Genomic DNA, 16,123 nt, shown 5'->3' on the forward strand with positions numbered 1-16,123 from the left:
TAATTTCATTAGTTATACGTTTCTTATACTTATTTCATCTTGGATGATTTTGAAGTTTGTAGTTTCTAAGGAATTGGACAATTTCATTATCTTTCAGAATTTATGTGCATGGAGTTTGTAAAATTCCCTCATTCTCTGCTTGATGTCTGGGGGAAAAAATCTGTAGTGATATTACCTATTTTGTTCCTGATATTGGTAATTTATATCTTTTCCCTTTCTTTTAATATCAATTTGGTTAGATTTATAAATTTTATTGATTTTCGTTTCAATGTTTTTCTCTATTGTTTTATATTTTCAAGTTCCTATATTACTGTTCTTTATTATTTCCTTCAGGCTCTTGTGTTTTGCTCTTTTTTTTCAAGCTTCTTAAGGTACAATCTTAGATTATTGTTTTGAAAGCTTCTGCTATAAACATTTAATATAATAAATTCTCCCTCTGATCTGATTTAACAGCATCCTACAACTTTTGATATGTCATATTTTTATGTTGTATCAACTTAAAAAATATTTTAATTTCCCTTGCAATTTCCTCATTGACCCACATGTTATTTATTTCCAAGAGTTTGATTTTCCATTATGACTCTTTGATTTCTGGTTTTACTCCATTACATGATAAAATATATTTTGTGTAATTACAATTCTTTTGAATTTGTAAGGTGTGTGTTAATGCCCAGGATATTGTCTGTCTTTGAGAATGTTCCATATGCACTTGAAAGAATGGATACTCTGTTGTTAATAAATGGAGTGCTCTGTAAATGTCAGCTAGATGCCCTTGGTTGATTGTGTTATTCAGGTCTTCTACAACTTTGCTGATTTTCTGTCTATTAGTTCTATTTATTACTGAGGGAAATTCTTGACATCTCCAAATATAATTCTGGATTTGTCTATATCTCCTTTCAGTTTGTCAGTTTTTGTTTCAGTTATTTTGAAGCTCTATTTTTAGGTACTGTGTTAGTTTTCCATTGCTGCCATAACATTTTACCAAGGACTTAGTGAATTAAAGCAACAGAATTATTCCCATAAATCTGTAGATTAGGCTGGCTTGGCTAGTTTCTCTGATCCAGGTTTTACAAGGCCAAAGCAACGTGTCAACCAGCTGGGCTCTTATTGGACCCCAAAATTCCTCTGGGAGAAATCTACTTCCATGCCCAATTATGATGTTGACAGAATTCAGTCCCTTCTAGCTGTAGAATGGTGGTCCCCATTTTCTTGCTGGTTGTTACACTGGAAATGCCCTTAGGTCTGAGAGGCTTTTCAGTTCTTGTGCATGGTCCCCTACATCTCAGGTCCTGCAATATCAGCTAAAATTCTTCTTGTGACTGGACTATCCTTGACTGTGTCTTCTGTCATATCTCTTGACTCCAGTCAGAGAAAGTTTTCTTCTTTTATGGGTTCATGTGATTAGATTGAATCAACCTGGATAATTCAGGATAATTTCTCTATCTAAAGGTCCATAAATTTAATTGCATCTGCAAAATCCTTTTCACCATGTAATGTAATATATTCACAAAATTGAGGGATTTGGGTGTGACACTTTGGGGAGAGGGACATTCTGCTCACCAAGATTGCATATTGATGTATGATAATTATATCTTTGTGATAAATTGGCCTTTTAATCATTAGGCAAAATTCCTTTTCATTCCTTGTAATTTTTTTCTCTAAAGGCTACTTTGATAATAATTGAGCTTGTGTTGTTTTCTTTTGATTTTTTTTCCATTTTCCTACCTTTAAACTACCTATATCACATGAGTGAAGTGAGTTTCCTACTGACAAAATATAGCTGAACCATTGGTTTTTGTTTATTCTGCCAATGTCTGTTACTTAGTTGTATGTTTAGACCATTTACATTTGGTGTAGCTATCAATATACTTTGATTTAGGTCTATCATTTATTATTTGTTTTCTGTTTGTTCCTTCTGCTTTTCATATCTCTACTGAAAATATTTCAGTATTCCATTTTAATTTATCTATTATGTTTTTGATTATACATTTTTGTATAGTCTTTGGCAGGGGCCATGTGTCAGGAAGACAGAGAGCAAAATAAAAGCAGTGGGAATTGCTCTGTCACTGAGGGCCATAGGTCATCCAATAAAAGAAGAAAGTTGCCCTGCTTCAGAGTTTTAGGCTCTCATGAATCCCCAATGCTGTTTTGGTCAACATCAGTGCTGCTACAGTGATGGTATTACCTATTGGCATAAAAACAAACAGAAAAGATGAGAAGTCCCTGGATTTCTGTGAGCATTATTATTTCCCTTTCCTTGAACCAGAACTAGAGGGCTTCTTTGGATTCTCTGGAGCTCTCTTTTCACTGTGGGGTCTATTTCTTGCTTTCAGGCTACCTTGTTTTCAGTTCAGGGAAGAATGGAGGAAAAACTATAAACTCATGGCTAGTTTGGCAGTACTTAAATTTTCCTCATCTTCTTCAATTCACTCACCACTGTTTACTTTTCAGTCTTCAAACAGCTGCTTCATGTATCTGGTCTGGGTTTTATTGCTGCCCATAGAGAGATACAGGTGAAGACTGCCTAGTTCATCCTGCCCTTAAATAAGAAGATACATTTTGATAAAGTCAATGGCAAATTTGTAGGAATTAGTCTACAAATGAGAAATTGTTGTTGGGTAGACTAGGGAGACCCCTGAGACCGGATGACTTCCCTCAGTCTGTTGCCAGAGGCTCTTGGTGATATCTCAGGAAATAAATCTCCAATGAGGGGCGCCTGAGTGGCACAGTCATTAAGCGTCTGCCTTCGACTCAGGGTGTGATCTCGGTGTCATGGGATTGAGCCCCACATCAGGCTCCTCCACTATGAGCCTGCTTCTTCCTCTCCCACTCTCCCTGCTTGTGTTCCTTCTCTCACTGGCTGTCTCTATCTCTGTCAAATAAATAAATAAAATCTTCAAAAAAAAAAAAAAAGAATTCTCCAAAGAAGACATACAGATGGCCAACAGACTCATGAAAGGATGCTCAACATCACTTGGCATCAGGGAAATACAAATCAAAATCACAGTGAGATACCACCTCACACCAGTCAGAATGGATAAAATTAATGTCAGGAAACAACAGATGTTGGCGAGGATGCGGAGAAAGGGGAACCCTCCTACACTGTTGCTGGGAATGCAAGCTGGTACAGCCACTCTGGAAAACAGTATGGAGGTTCCTCAAAAAGTTGAAAATAGAGCTACCTTATGACCCACCAATTGCACTACTAGGGATTTACCCCAAAGATACAAATGTAGTGATCTGAAAAGGCACTTGCACTCCAATGCTTATAACAAAAATGTCCACAGTAGCCAAACTATGGAAAGAGCCCTGTCCATTGACAGATGAATGGATAAAGAAGATGTGGCATGTGTATATGTACACACACACACACACACACACACACACACACACACAATGGAATACTACTCAGCCATCCAAGAAAATGAAATCTTGCCATTTGCAACAACGTAGATGGAACTAGAGGGTATTATGCTAAACGAAATAAGTCAATCAGAGAAAGACAACATTATGATCTCACTCATATGTGGAGTTTAAGAAACAAAAACAGATCATAGGGGAAGAGGGAAAAAAATCAAACAAGATGAAATCAGAGAGGGAGAAAAACCATAAGAGACTCTTAACTATAGGAAATAAACTGAGGGTTTCTGGAGGGTCAGGCGTGAGGGGATGGGGTAACGGGGTGATGGACATTAAGGAGGACACGTGATGTAATGAGCACTGGGTATTATAAAAAATGATGAATCACTGACCTCTAGCTCTGAAACCAATAATACATTATTTGTTAATTAATTGATTTTAAATTTCAAAAAATGAAAAAAAAAAGACAGAATTCAAGCACTTCAGAATACACACAGAGGTTAAGCTGTGGAAAGTTTATTAAAGTGAGAATACATTCTTGAGATGTGAGAGTGGGCAAGCTCAAGGGAGAGCTGCACCTGTGGTTTGGGTCTCTATCTATTATTACAGTTGTTAACTGGGGGAGGAATATTTATTACTTGGGGAGGGGACTTCTTGGGAGCAGGATATCATGCCTTTTCTCCCTCGGTCAGGATTTTTGATCTTCTTTGTCTTGGGCCTATCTGGTTTGATCTGGCTTCTCATGGCTTTGTTTTGGAGAGCTGCCAAGACAGGTCTCTAACTTTCTTGATAGGTAGCCATGACTCCCTCTTTGGTAGCCTCCAGGCATCCCGTTAAAACCCAACCAACTGCCTATTTTAACAAAACTATAATATTACTAACTTATTAATAAGACAATGTGTAAGTATAAGTTTTTATCCCTTTTAAAAATATATATTAATGAAACAAAATTATTAATTACATTTTTCTATATTTATATATTTTAGAGTGTTTTCTCTGTCTCTCTGTCTCTCTTTTATTTATGATTATGTATACAAATTTCAAGAAAATGTCATCCTTTTTTTCTTTTCTGGCCATTAAAATTTATCTCATTTCCTGATTACTAATGGAAATTATTTTGTCAAATAGAAGAGAGGAAGTTAACCAATAATAATGCTCCAGGTTTCAAATATACAAAGGCTTATTTTGCCTTAAGAACCAGCACTTCAAATATCTGGGAAGAATGATGTGACATGACAATTCTTGGAACTGCAAGAAATTCAGTATGGCTAAGTGGCAGGTGAAAAAATTCAGGAGATAAGTATAATGTAGTGCATATATTGAAGTTGTTGTTTGAACATGTGTGTTTATCTCTGCTCCTAAACTCATGCAAATATAGTAAAAGGATAAAATAACAACAATAATTAATAGAGGGGGGAGAAAAGAGAACAGAAAAAAAAAAAATAAGGAAGAGTCCAAAATGACAGGGTTAGGTTAAAAGAAGAAAGTGAAAAGTCTACACTAGACTGAATAAGTTTGTATTGGAAAGTTAGTTTCAAGAAGTTAAAATTAATAGAATACATGACCATCTTAAGAAAAGATTTATATTTATTTTAAGGAGACTGGAAATGAATTAATAATGGGAATTAAGAAAGCAAACAAAGCAAAAGTACAATGATTAATTTCAAATAAAACAAACTGGTATAACAATATAAATACAGCCTACTAAGTGGTGTTTACATAGAAATAATAATATTCTTCATGTATATTCATAACACCAAAAGTTATAATATAACTTCTGTGGCATAAAGAATGTGATCTTTGACAAACAATTTGTTTCCTCCTGGGTACACAGTCTTCCTGATTTTATGTGTAGCCAAGTGATTGTTTCTGACCAATAGACTACAGATAGAATAATGTATATCAATTCCAGGTCTGGCCTTAAAATATCCCCAAATTTTCTCTACCTCCTTGTTTTTTTCCTCACATTTGGCTGAATGAGGAGAATGTGATACAGATCTTTGAAGGGGCATCCTAGGTTGGAACAGTTTGTATCCTTGAGTATTTCATAAAAGGAAAACTTCCTAAGTGATATAACCAAGAATAACTATATCAGATTTTGATTGAGAAATAAATGCTATATTATGTTACAGAGCTCTTTAATTTTTTGTTCTTCAATTTTTTTGTATAAGAGCTAGTATTCCTTGGCCTAACTAATACAGAAATTGGACTAGAGTTCCACCATAGGCTTGTGGATGATGGCATGAGTCATTGTTCTGTGTTTGATAGGCAAGATTTATTTTCAAGGTTTGGAAGTGTTCTAGGGATCTGAACTTTAAAACATAAGAGAACTTAGAATAGCTTCAAAATCAAGGGTCAAATTTATTTTCTCCTTCCTTTCCTCCCTCCCATCCTCTCTTTCTTTCCTTCCTTCCTTCCACTCTTCCTTTATCAGGTTCTTCAGAGAAAAACAGAACCAATAAGAGATATACATCTAGATTTATATACATTTATATATATTATAAGGAATTGGGTCATGTGATTATGAAGCCAGAAAGTCCAAAATCTACAGTATGGGCTGGCAGGCTCAACACTCAGGAAAGCCAGTGGTATGTTTCCAGTCTGAAAACAGTTTATAAGACAATGTCTCTTGCTCAGGGAGGCCAGTCTTTTTGTTCTGTTCAGGTGTTCAGTTAATTAAATGAGCCCCAGCCATATTATGGAGGACAATCCACTTACTCAAAGTTCACCAATTTAAATGTTAAACTCATCCAAAAACAAAACTGAGTTGACACATGAAATTAACCATCACCACACTTTTTTTTTTTTTAATTTCTTTCCACCCACCCCCTTTGTCACAGAAAATGTTTTAAACTGGCTTATATGCTTATCTTCTGAAGAAGCCATAGAAGAGGCAGAAGTTTTAGGAGAATGAGGTATGATTGATAAAATCGTTTGCTTGAAATTTTTACAAAGCACACATGGGGATAATAATCTGGATCAGAAGGAGAGAAACCTCATCTGAAAAAGGAGAAAACCTTAGTGCTCTCTACTTTCATTATACTTGCATTCCCCAACCCCACACTTAGCTTGGTTACAAATATACTATCTTTAAAATGTAAAATACTGCAATTCTTCTCTTGAATCACAACCACCCATCTTATTTCCCTATTCATTCCTCCTTTCTCATCAACAAAATGGCCAACCCCTCATTCCTCCGAGCTCTTTAGTCACAAAATTAAAAATAATAATAAGGCTACATTCCTTATAAAACTCCCAACTCCTTATCTTGTTACTTCAACACTCTTGTTCATTCGCACCACCCTCTAAATTCAGCTTCCTAAGTATTGTTGGATATATTCTTATAATTTTGTTAGTGGGATTCAAAAATGAAGCTGCTTAACTTCATCCAGGACTTCTGTTAATTTCAAAAACATGTTTGTGCCTTGTTGATTGCATGTAGTTGTTGGGGAGGAAGAATTTCCTTGGCCTTCAAAGTCCTTCTAGCTGGACTAAGAATCAAATTGACGTGAGACAGATTAATAGGAGAAAATCAAATTTAATGGTGTATGTATGGGCAATCCACACAGACATGGAAATTCCAAAGACAGTGAAGAAACATGATGCTTATATGAGTTAAGGAGAGGTGTAGGGGGTCTGAGGATACAAAGGGGGGACGGACCATTAGAAAGAAGGTGAAAGGAGATGTCTGGAAAACAAAGGTTGCCCTATTATGCAGGTAAGTTTCCTAGGTAAAGAGGAACCTTTCTTAATCGCTCTCTTCCTGCTATAGGCAGGGAGTTGAAGAGAAGGTAAAGAACTCTTCAATCTGCTGGGTTTTGATTGCTCTTAACTCAAAATACTGTTCATGCCACAGTGGCCCCTCTTCAGGTTGGCCCCTACATAGTGAATTTCTGGGCCCTAAAGTGATTTCAGCACGCAACTTTGTTTCCATGCATCTCCTTCTTCCTCCTGGGCAAACTCTAATTTACACAACACTGAACAAAACTGCTGTCATATTATCACTGATCTGACAGAGTCAGTAGTCTTTCCTCTGCCTCTATAGCTCTTTGTTTCTATAGGATTACATTATGTTTACCACATTCTTCTTGAAAGAACCCAGTCTCTCGGTTTTGTTACTCATTTTTTCTGTTTCCTTGAACTTCAAAGAGTAACCAAAATATCCCTTAAAGTTTGGTTTGTTCTCTCAGAGTCTACATTTTTTAAATGAGATGTTATCCTTTTGTACTCACAGTTACAATGGAAATTGTTGGGAAAAGTTAATGTCTTTTTATCTTAACCAACACCTAGCAAGGCTTTAGAAGTGAATATTTTTCAAAAGATGTTATTTTCACTAGTTAGCTCAGGACATTTGGAATCACTTGGAAATAGTATTAAAGCAAGCGTTACTCAGTGGAAATGAAAGGACTATATTGCTTTGATACATAATGAAAAAAATATAACTGGTTGATTACCTAACACAGAAGTTGACATAGCTAGAACTGGTGAATAGAGTTGCATATGTGCAGCTGGGCCTGAAATTAAGGGGCCTGTAAACCACAGGTAGTGCTATTATTAGTATCAACAAAAAGAAAAATTTACTAAATTAAGGCTATATAAAACTTGCACAGCAAGGAGATCAACCATAATAATTGCCATACATTTAAAGGCTTGTTATGAGAAACAGACTAATAAACAGCTTAAATCACAAAGTAAGGATTCAAGCTCAAAATAATTAAAACTTTCTTCTCTCTGTAAATGTCATTAAATACTGGGAAGAATTAATTAGTAAATAAAAAAACCAGAATACTTTTAATAACAGGATTGACATCAATCTATATCAAATAAGCACAAGGGCAAGGGGTTCTTGAAAATTTGTACTGTTATGTGCTAAGAACCAGGATGTTTACAATGAACTCGTAGACAACTGAGTTAGAGTGCACCAAGAAAATAAGAAGAATAATTAGAACAGATATAGAGCATTATATCTATATATCTATATATATCTATATATCTATATATCTATATATATCTATATATCTATATATCTATATATCTATATATCTATATATCTATATATAAAGCAAACATTTTCTTTTTTTCATTTTTTTAGATATATAGAGAATGTATGAAAACTTCTATACATTTGCAAATCTCACAAAAGAAAACACAATTTCCTGGTAATATTATTCAGTTCCTTTACTGGTGAATTTATGCCATTAAAAAGTGATTTATTTAAATTTCATTTTTCAGTTTTTTCTTAAATTATACCAATTATCTAATGTGTGTGTGTTTGAATGTGTATGTCTGTGTGTGTGATGTGGGGATAACATTACTATTATTAATATCTTTTTACTTTAGTAATATTGTTTTTCACTGGGAAATACAGAAAGAGAGAAACTCACAGTCTTTGCATAACAGAGAATCATGTCACTGACCTACAGGTGAAACTTGTGCTTGTGCTTACCTGGGCTCAAACCTAGGCTCAAATCTATCCCACACACTAACAATATTATTTTTGACAGAGATCCAACGAATTTCAAATCTGGCTTCTATAAACCATTTATAGCTATAAGCAATCCTCACAGGCAGCCTTATTCCGTATTTATGAATCCTTTGGGGGCATATTTCTTGCCGTATCTCCATTTTATCGGAATAGGAGAGAGGCAGAGTATCAATTTCTTACAAAAATTTTTGTCCCTAGACACATGTAACCATATTCAAAAAAGAATTTGCTAGAAAAAGTAAAACTCATTCACAATCAATTGCTCCTTTTGTACCAAGCAAATCCATCTGGGACTGCACTGATGAACATTTGTAAGATGAGGCCGCAAATGCACTGGCTGAATATTTTGGAATTTAGCTTGAGTAAACCTTCTTAGAGAATACAAAGTGCTGGAACCCTAAGCAAGGCAATGCTATGAATAAATTTTGGAGACTTTTACAAGGAGGAAAACATTCCATTCAGAAGAACAACTTCTTTTGTTTTTGACATTCCCAGAATTCAGTAACCTTACAGTAAGAGTTTGCTTTGAGGATAAAAAGTTTTGGCTAATGAAATAATAGCTCTCATGGTTCAGTGCTGCAGTTTGGGGGAAGAAGAAGGGAATTATCATGGCCTCCAGCAGTCAGTGGTATACTTTTATTCTTCATTCTTTCATTTAATCACAGATATGCTTTTAAAAGCCGATAGCAGAGTAAAAGATCCATGCCCTGATCAGAAAAGACATTATTCCCTTGGTGAGAAGGTTGCACCTTCTAATACTGTGTCTGAATGTAAGAGATGGCCTTCAATATTTTCCTTCCAACAAAATCGTCATTTTAGTTTTAGTTTTTTATGCTAATAATTATTGAAAAGCACATTGAAGAGCCATCATATGTAAAACTGTCCTAGAGTTTGACAAGCAGAGCAAATCATCACCTAAAGGATTTCAAAAAACAAGAGGATTTTAAGAAAAATGAACTAAGAAAAGAACTGAATAATAATGAGGTAAAATGTAGAGAATTTCAACCACATTGTACTCAGAAAAGTGTAGATTCACCTACACCAGTAATTTAACAGCAGATTTTTTTTAAAAAGATTTTATTTATTTATTTGACAGAGATAGAGACAGCCAGCGAGAGAGGGAACACAAGTAGGGGGAGTGGGAGAGGAAGAAGCAGGCTCATAGCAGAGGAGCCTGATGTGGGGCTCGATCCCATAACGCCGAGATCACGCCCTGAGCCGAAGGCAGACGCTTAACCGCTGTGCCACCCAGGCGCCCCTTAACAGCAGATTTTTAATAATGCTGTAGTTTCTACTGGGTGTATGGAGGTTCACAAGGAACTATTTTTGGTATGACAGCAAAATATAACATGAATCATTCACAATATCTCAAAAACCTGTATTATTGTATTAATGCACTTATAACATTCTCATAATATTTACATCATTATACTCAACACTACTAAAAAAAAAATCTATCCTTCACCATGGAGAGCTATGATGGTTGATTTTATGTGTTAATTTGGATAGGTTATTGTGACCAGTTGTTTAGTCTAAAACCGGTCTAGATGCTATAATCCAAGTCCACACTTGGTTTATAATTTAATTATAAAGTAATTTTGAAAATGTGATTAATATTTTAAATCAGTAGTCTTTCAGCCAAGCAGATTACCATCTATAATGCGAGTGGGCCTTATCAAATCAGTTGAAGGCCTTAAAAGAAAACATGAGAGGATTCTGCCTCTAGGCTGCCTTTGGATTCAAGAATGGAGCATCAACTCTTTCCGGGTCTCTAGCAGATTTTGGATTTACTAGTCCTCACAACTGCATGAACCAATTCATTAAAATAAATACCCCTAGACACACACACACACACAGACACACACACACACACACGGATACAAAGACACACATACATCCTATCAGTCCTGGAGAACCCTATTATAGGACCTCATTCACACTCATTGAGAAGCTTCTAAAATTAAAATTACCTTTTTTATTCCTATTCCTAATATTATGGCCACTTACTTGCTTTTATATATTTATTCAAAACCATTAATTCAAAAATTAAGAGCTTTCAAAATATGAAATTTCTAGAGAGCTTTTCCTTATTCATTTATTCAAGAATTATTTACTAAAATTGAACTAAATGCAGACATTGTTCCAACAGCCATAGACATAGTGATGAATAGACAAATTTCTGCTCTCAAGGACTTTCCATTGGTATGTAGATGAGTCAAGAACCCTTAAAAAGTCACTAAATTTTTAAACATAACTTATCTTAAGTATTATCTAATGTTAATAATTGCTTATACTGAAAGTTTCTATATAAAATTGAGATGCTTAAAGTTTAAGCAGATTTATTTTATGTCAGTATTTAATGATTTGAAAGCTTTTACTTAATATTTAGCAGGCAACTGAAAATTTGAGCATATAGGAATTGTTTGATTAATTCCTTCATTCCCTAAATCATTCAAGTTATATATCTCTTATATGTCTAAGAAGTATTTAGGACAACTTGAAGAGAGGTCCAGCCATTGTAATTGCAATTTATGTAGTTAATGGTGTAAAATTCAAAAGAAATAACCAGACACAGAGATAACAGTTTTTCCTTATTAAAATTAAACTTGGATTATAATTTTTCACAGGAAATCACTTATTTTAAGTGGTTTTTATAAAGTACTTGCATTTCTAATTCACATTCTGGTTTCTAACTACTGCTACTGGCCCTAATTGAGGGCTCCATTATTTCTCATTAGGACTATACTAACAGGCTCTGAACAGATCCGTTTCACCTCCAGGCTCTTCCATCTTAAATCCAGCTTATGCACTATATGAATATGTAATTGCCCTCTTCAAAAACTTTCAGTGATTTCATTTCTCATTCAGAATATCCATCCATGGAAGTTTCTAAATGTCTGATTATTTCTCAGGCCCCAAATTCTGAAGCATGAAAAAGACAATCAAAGGTTGAAATGAAATATAACTTAATTACTGTTAACTTCAGATGTATAATCTAAAGAAATAATATATCAACAAAGAGGTAGGTGGAGCTGTGGTAGGATGCAAAATTCTACTAGTATTCAGAGAAAGATTTTTTGTTTCAGAAAATATATCAGATTCTAGTTAGGTGTTGTGTCAAAAACTATGAATGGTCTGAGATGTTACCTCATTTGTGTATATAGGTATATGCATATAGTATATGTAGGTATGGATACGGATATATACAAAACATGAGACACCTGAGTCAAGGAAAAGTTCATTCGTGATACAACGAGATCAACAGCCACATCTAGACCTGCAAGGCATTGGAGAGTTCATGAAAACTTTCTACATGAGTGGTGGGTTCACTCTGGAGGAGGGGTGGGATGGAGAAACATGTATCTTCTGTTTTTATATGGGAAAGAGGTAGGTGTTTCTCCTTCTCTCCTGAAAAGATGGAATAAAATGTGGCTTTATGCAGATGTGATGTAAAGATCCCAGGTTCTTACTCTAACTCTTTGGAATGTAAATACATATCTCTAAGAGCCAGATAAGCCCCAAAGTCAAAAGGAAGAATGGGGCTTCATCCTACTGACATGCAAATATCTAAGGGGATAGTGCTTCAATTTTCTTGACACTGTGGGAGTTTAATTTTAGGAGCTTAATCTAGGCTGTAACTGTTGGCAATCTCAGGTAGATAATATGTTTTATTATCCTTTTGTATCAGTGCAATTTACTAGATAAATGACTACAGCTCTAATTCTCATGGTGTGGGAGGAGAAAAATGCTTCTAGGAGAAGAGAAGGTAAACATTCCTTACATTCATATTGTATACATTTCCACATTGAAGGTTTTTGTCAGGAACGTTAAGAAATCTCCACAATTGGTTTATTCTATTTCAGGGCTAGAATAGTGAATTGGGCTTTGTCATGGTTAGGATAAAATATTAATTAAGGCATAATATCTCTCTATGCCAAGAAAAGTCTTCTTATAATATGATTTCTTCTAAGCCATAGGAAAAAGTGCACTTACATTAATGAATAAACAACCATTTTTTACTACACAATTTTCTTATTGTTCAGATTAAAGCAGAGCAATGAACATGGTCTTTTCTGGATATACCTGATAGATCTAGCTTCTGGACCTACCAAACTAAAAACTAAACTCCAAACCTTGGTTTTCCCTCCAAGATAGATCTACCCTGCAGTTTGACTAATCTTCAGATTTCCCTAAATAAAAACATGTACAGATTTCTTCTTGAAATGGTCCAACTTTGCAGAATGGAGAGAATTTTTGGAATGGTAAAATCAGTCTTTCCGGCTCACATGATCTCCTTTACCTAACCTTAGTAAAATAGCTTCTAGACCTATATGGATTGCCAAGGACACTCCTTGCCAAAATTGTTTTTAAAGTGTTCATTCTAAGTATTTTGACTCCATCTGCAAGAGGGCCTCTCTCTTACCATAGCAGCCACTTCTCTAGTGTCCAGGTTAATTCTATTCTATAACTTGGGATTACCACTTTCCAATTCTTGGCCTATATTATCTGTAGAATTACCAACCCATAGGTGTCTCACTCTATTTTCCTTCCTCTCAAATATTTTTCTGTGCCATGTCCTTCTTTATTAGTCTCACTATCTCTGTAGAAATCTGATAAATGAACTCAAGGTTTTCTGGTCATAGACATTAACTCATTCATTGAAAGAACAAATGAATATCTCACATGGACAATGTGAACAGCATGTATATGGCTCTTAACCTTATGCATCTAACATAACAACCTAGGACAATATATGTTTGAACACAAGTTTCTTAATTCTTAATAGGGAGAATATTAGGAGTATTATGAAGAAGGCACTATGTACCTCTGTGTGTATGTGTTTGTGTGTGCACATGCATACACATGCATAAGGTGTTTTATCTTCAGTACAGGCCTTCTTGAAACAAAAATATACATCTATCAGACTTCTAGGCATTGCACATATTACTAGACCTAGAATTAAGCTTTTTTTTTTTTAGTATATTGCTTCCAAAATGTCTTGTTATAAATATAACTCTCTCACAATTACAGTCCATTATTAGAATCCATTTTTTGTGTGGGTTCCATTCCTTCTTTCAAATTATCCATTACTGTCAGTGTTACTATATAGTATTAGTTTTCTATGAGAGCAATTTTTTTAATTATAAAAGATGAATGCTCAATAAATTAAAAATAGAAAATATCCACAAAGAATAAGAAGTATTATAAACAACCACTAGTATTTCATGTTTCATTATTTATCCTAATAAATATCAAAAGTCTGAATAAATTGTCCTATTTTTTTAAATTCACATTTTACCTAAAGTGGACCTCTTGGTAAGTTTGTTCATATATGAATTGGTTGTATATGGTATGTGGAATGCTTTTGGATGGCGACGCTGTTGAAAATGTGAGCTATGAAGTTAGTAGAGAATATTAAAAAACCTTATCAATATTACAATGAATGACACAGAAAAATAATTTATATGACCTTTTCTTAATAAAAAAACTAAACACTGGTATTGAAACTGGAGTTTTTTAATAAAGGATTGAACTAAGAGAATAATATTCTGCAAGTTTTAAAAAAGTACATATTAAAACTTCTGTTTGTGATTTTCAATTATTATTTTAGATACTATATTACTACTTTTCTACTAAATTAAAGATAATTAAATCTTTAATTTATATGCTTATTTCCTCCCAGATCGAAATTATCCATCATAAAACATTTTTAATATTTGCAAAAAACTAAGAGCATTAGCATATAATACTTCATAATATTTGCCACTTTTCATATGGTGTTTGTTAAAACTAGTTTTTTGCTCAATTGGAGGATAAAAGATTAATAATGCTGAATATTTTGCCAAAAAGATTCTGCTCCTCTCCTACTTGTGAAAGGAAAAGCAACTAATTAACACTATTAAAAAGATAATCCCTGCCACATCTAACAAATCCCCTTCAACCATGAGTTTTTATTTTCTTATTAGATCCCTGAAATTTTTTCTGTCCTTAGTTAGAAAAGTGGTGGCCCCTTAATATAAATTTTAACTTATCTTTTACTTACCTATTAAATAAAATAATAAGCCAAATAATTGCCTAATTAATCAACAAGCATTTCCTCTCATATATAGCTCACCAATATGAATTGAATTGTCTAGAAAGCTTCCCACAAAAAACCTAGTTTTTTTTTCTTCAGTAGAAATAGCACGCCTAAATTTGAAAATACTATTATCTAGACTTCACCCCAAATATTTTATTTTGAATACATACAGCTGAAGTAAGCCCTGTATATACGCAAGAGACAGTGTGTGTGTGTGTGTGTGTGTGTGTGTGTGTATTATTACTTCTCACCACAGCCAGCGTTGAATTAGAAATTGATACATTTCACAAAAATATAGTTTTTGTTGACCACTAAACCTTGATAACAGCAAATATCTTTCCATAGTATAGAAAGAATATTTTCATTGGTGATTGAGAATATGTCAAAATGACCCTGAACACTTCCAGTTAGCATTTACTGGGTAAATATTATAGACATCATCCTTTGATCTTTGATCATACTGAAATAAAATTAGAATTTACACACACACACACACACACACAAATCCCAGAAGTGTCCTTCAATTTGGATATTTATAGATATCCTATTACACATCTAGGTAAAAAGAATAATAAAAACTGAAGTATAAAGATAACAACAACAAAAACAGCACTTATCTGAACTTATGGGTGCAATACAAAGGGGGAGAGGAGGTCAATTCATTGTTCCAGACAGTTTTATCTATAAAAATGAGAGAATAAAAATAAATAAGTTGAATCCCCTCCTCAAAAATTGTAAAAAGGAACAACCAAGGAAAATTTTAAAAAGTATAACGAAAGAAATAATAGATTAAAAAGCCTTGATTAATGAAGTAGAAAATAGAAAACAGTAGATTTAATTAATAAAAATATCAGTTCATAAAAAAATTAATAAAATAGTCAAACCACTAGCTAACTTGAACAAGGGGAAAAGGTGCAAATACACAAAAGAAGAAATAAAGGACATAAGTTAACTATTAAAACAGAAATTTTTAAAAAATTGTAAGAGGCTATTTTAATGACCTCTAATGAAAAAAAAATTTAAGTTTAGCAGAGATAGATAATTCCCAAGGGAAAAGCAAATAACTAAAGTTGACCTTATTTGAGTTATAATACTTAAACAGACCAATTTTTCATTTAAGAACTTTAGAAAAGAAAAAGAACTTGAAATGTATTCACAGAGTACTTCCATTTCATTCCTTCAGATTCACTCACCGTCCT

The sequence above is a fragment of the Ursus arctos genome, unplaced genomic scaffold, assembly GCF_023065955.2.
Source record: "Ursus arctos isolate Adak ecotype North America unplaced genomic scaffold, UrsArc2.0 scaffold_13, whole genome shotgun sequence".
Classification (NCBI taxonomy): Eukaryota; Metazoa; Chordata; class Mammalia; order Carnivora; family Ursidae; genus Ursus; species Ursus arctos.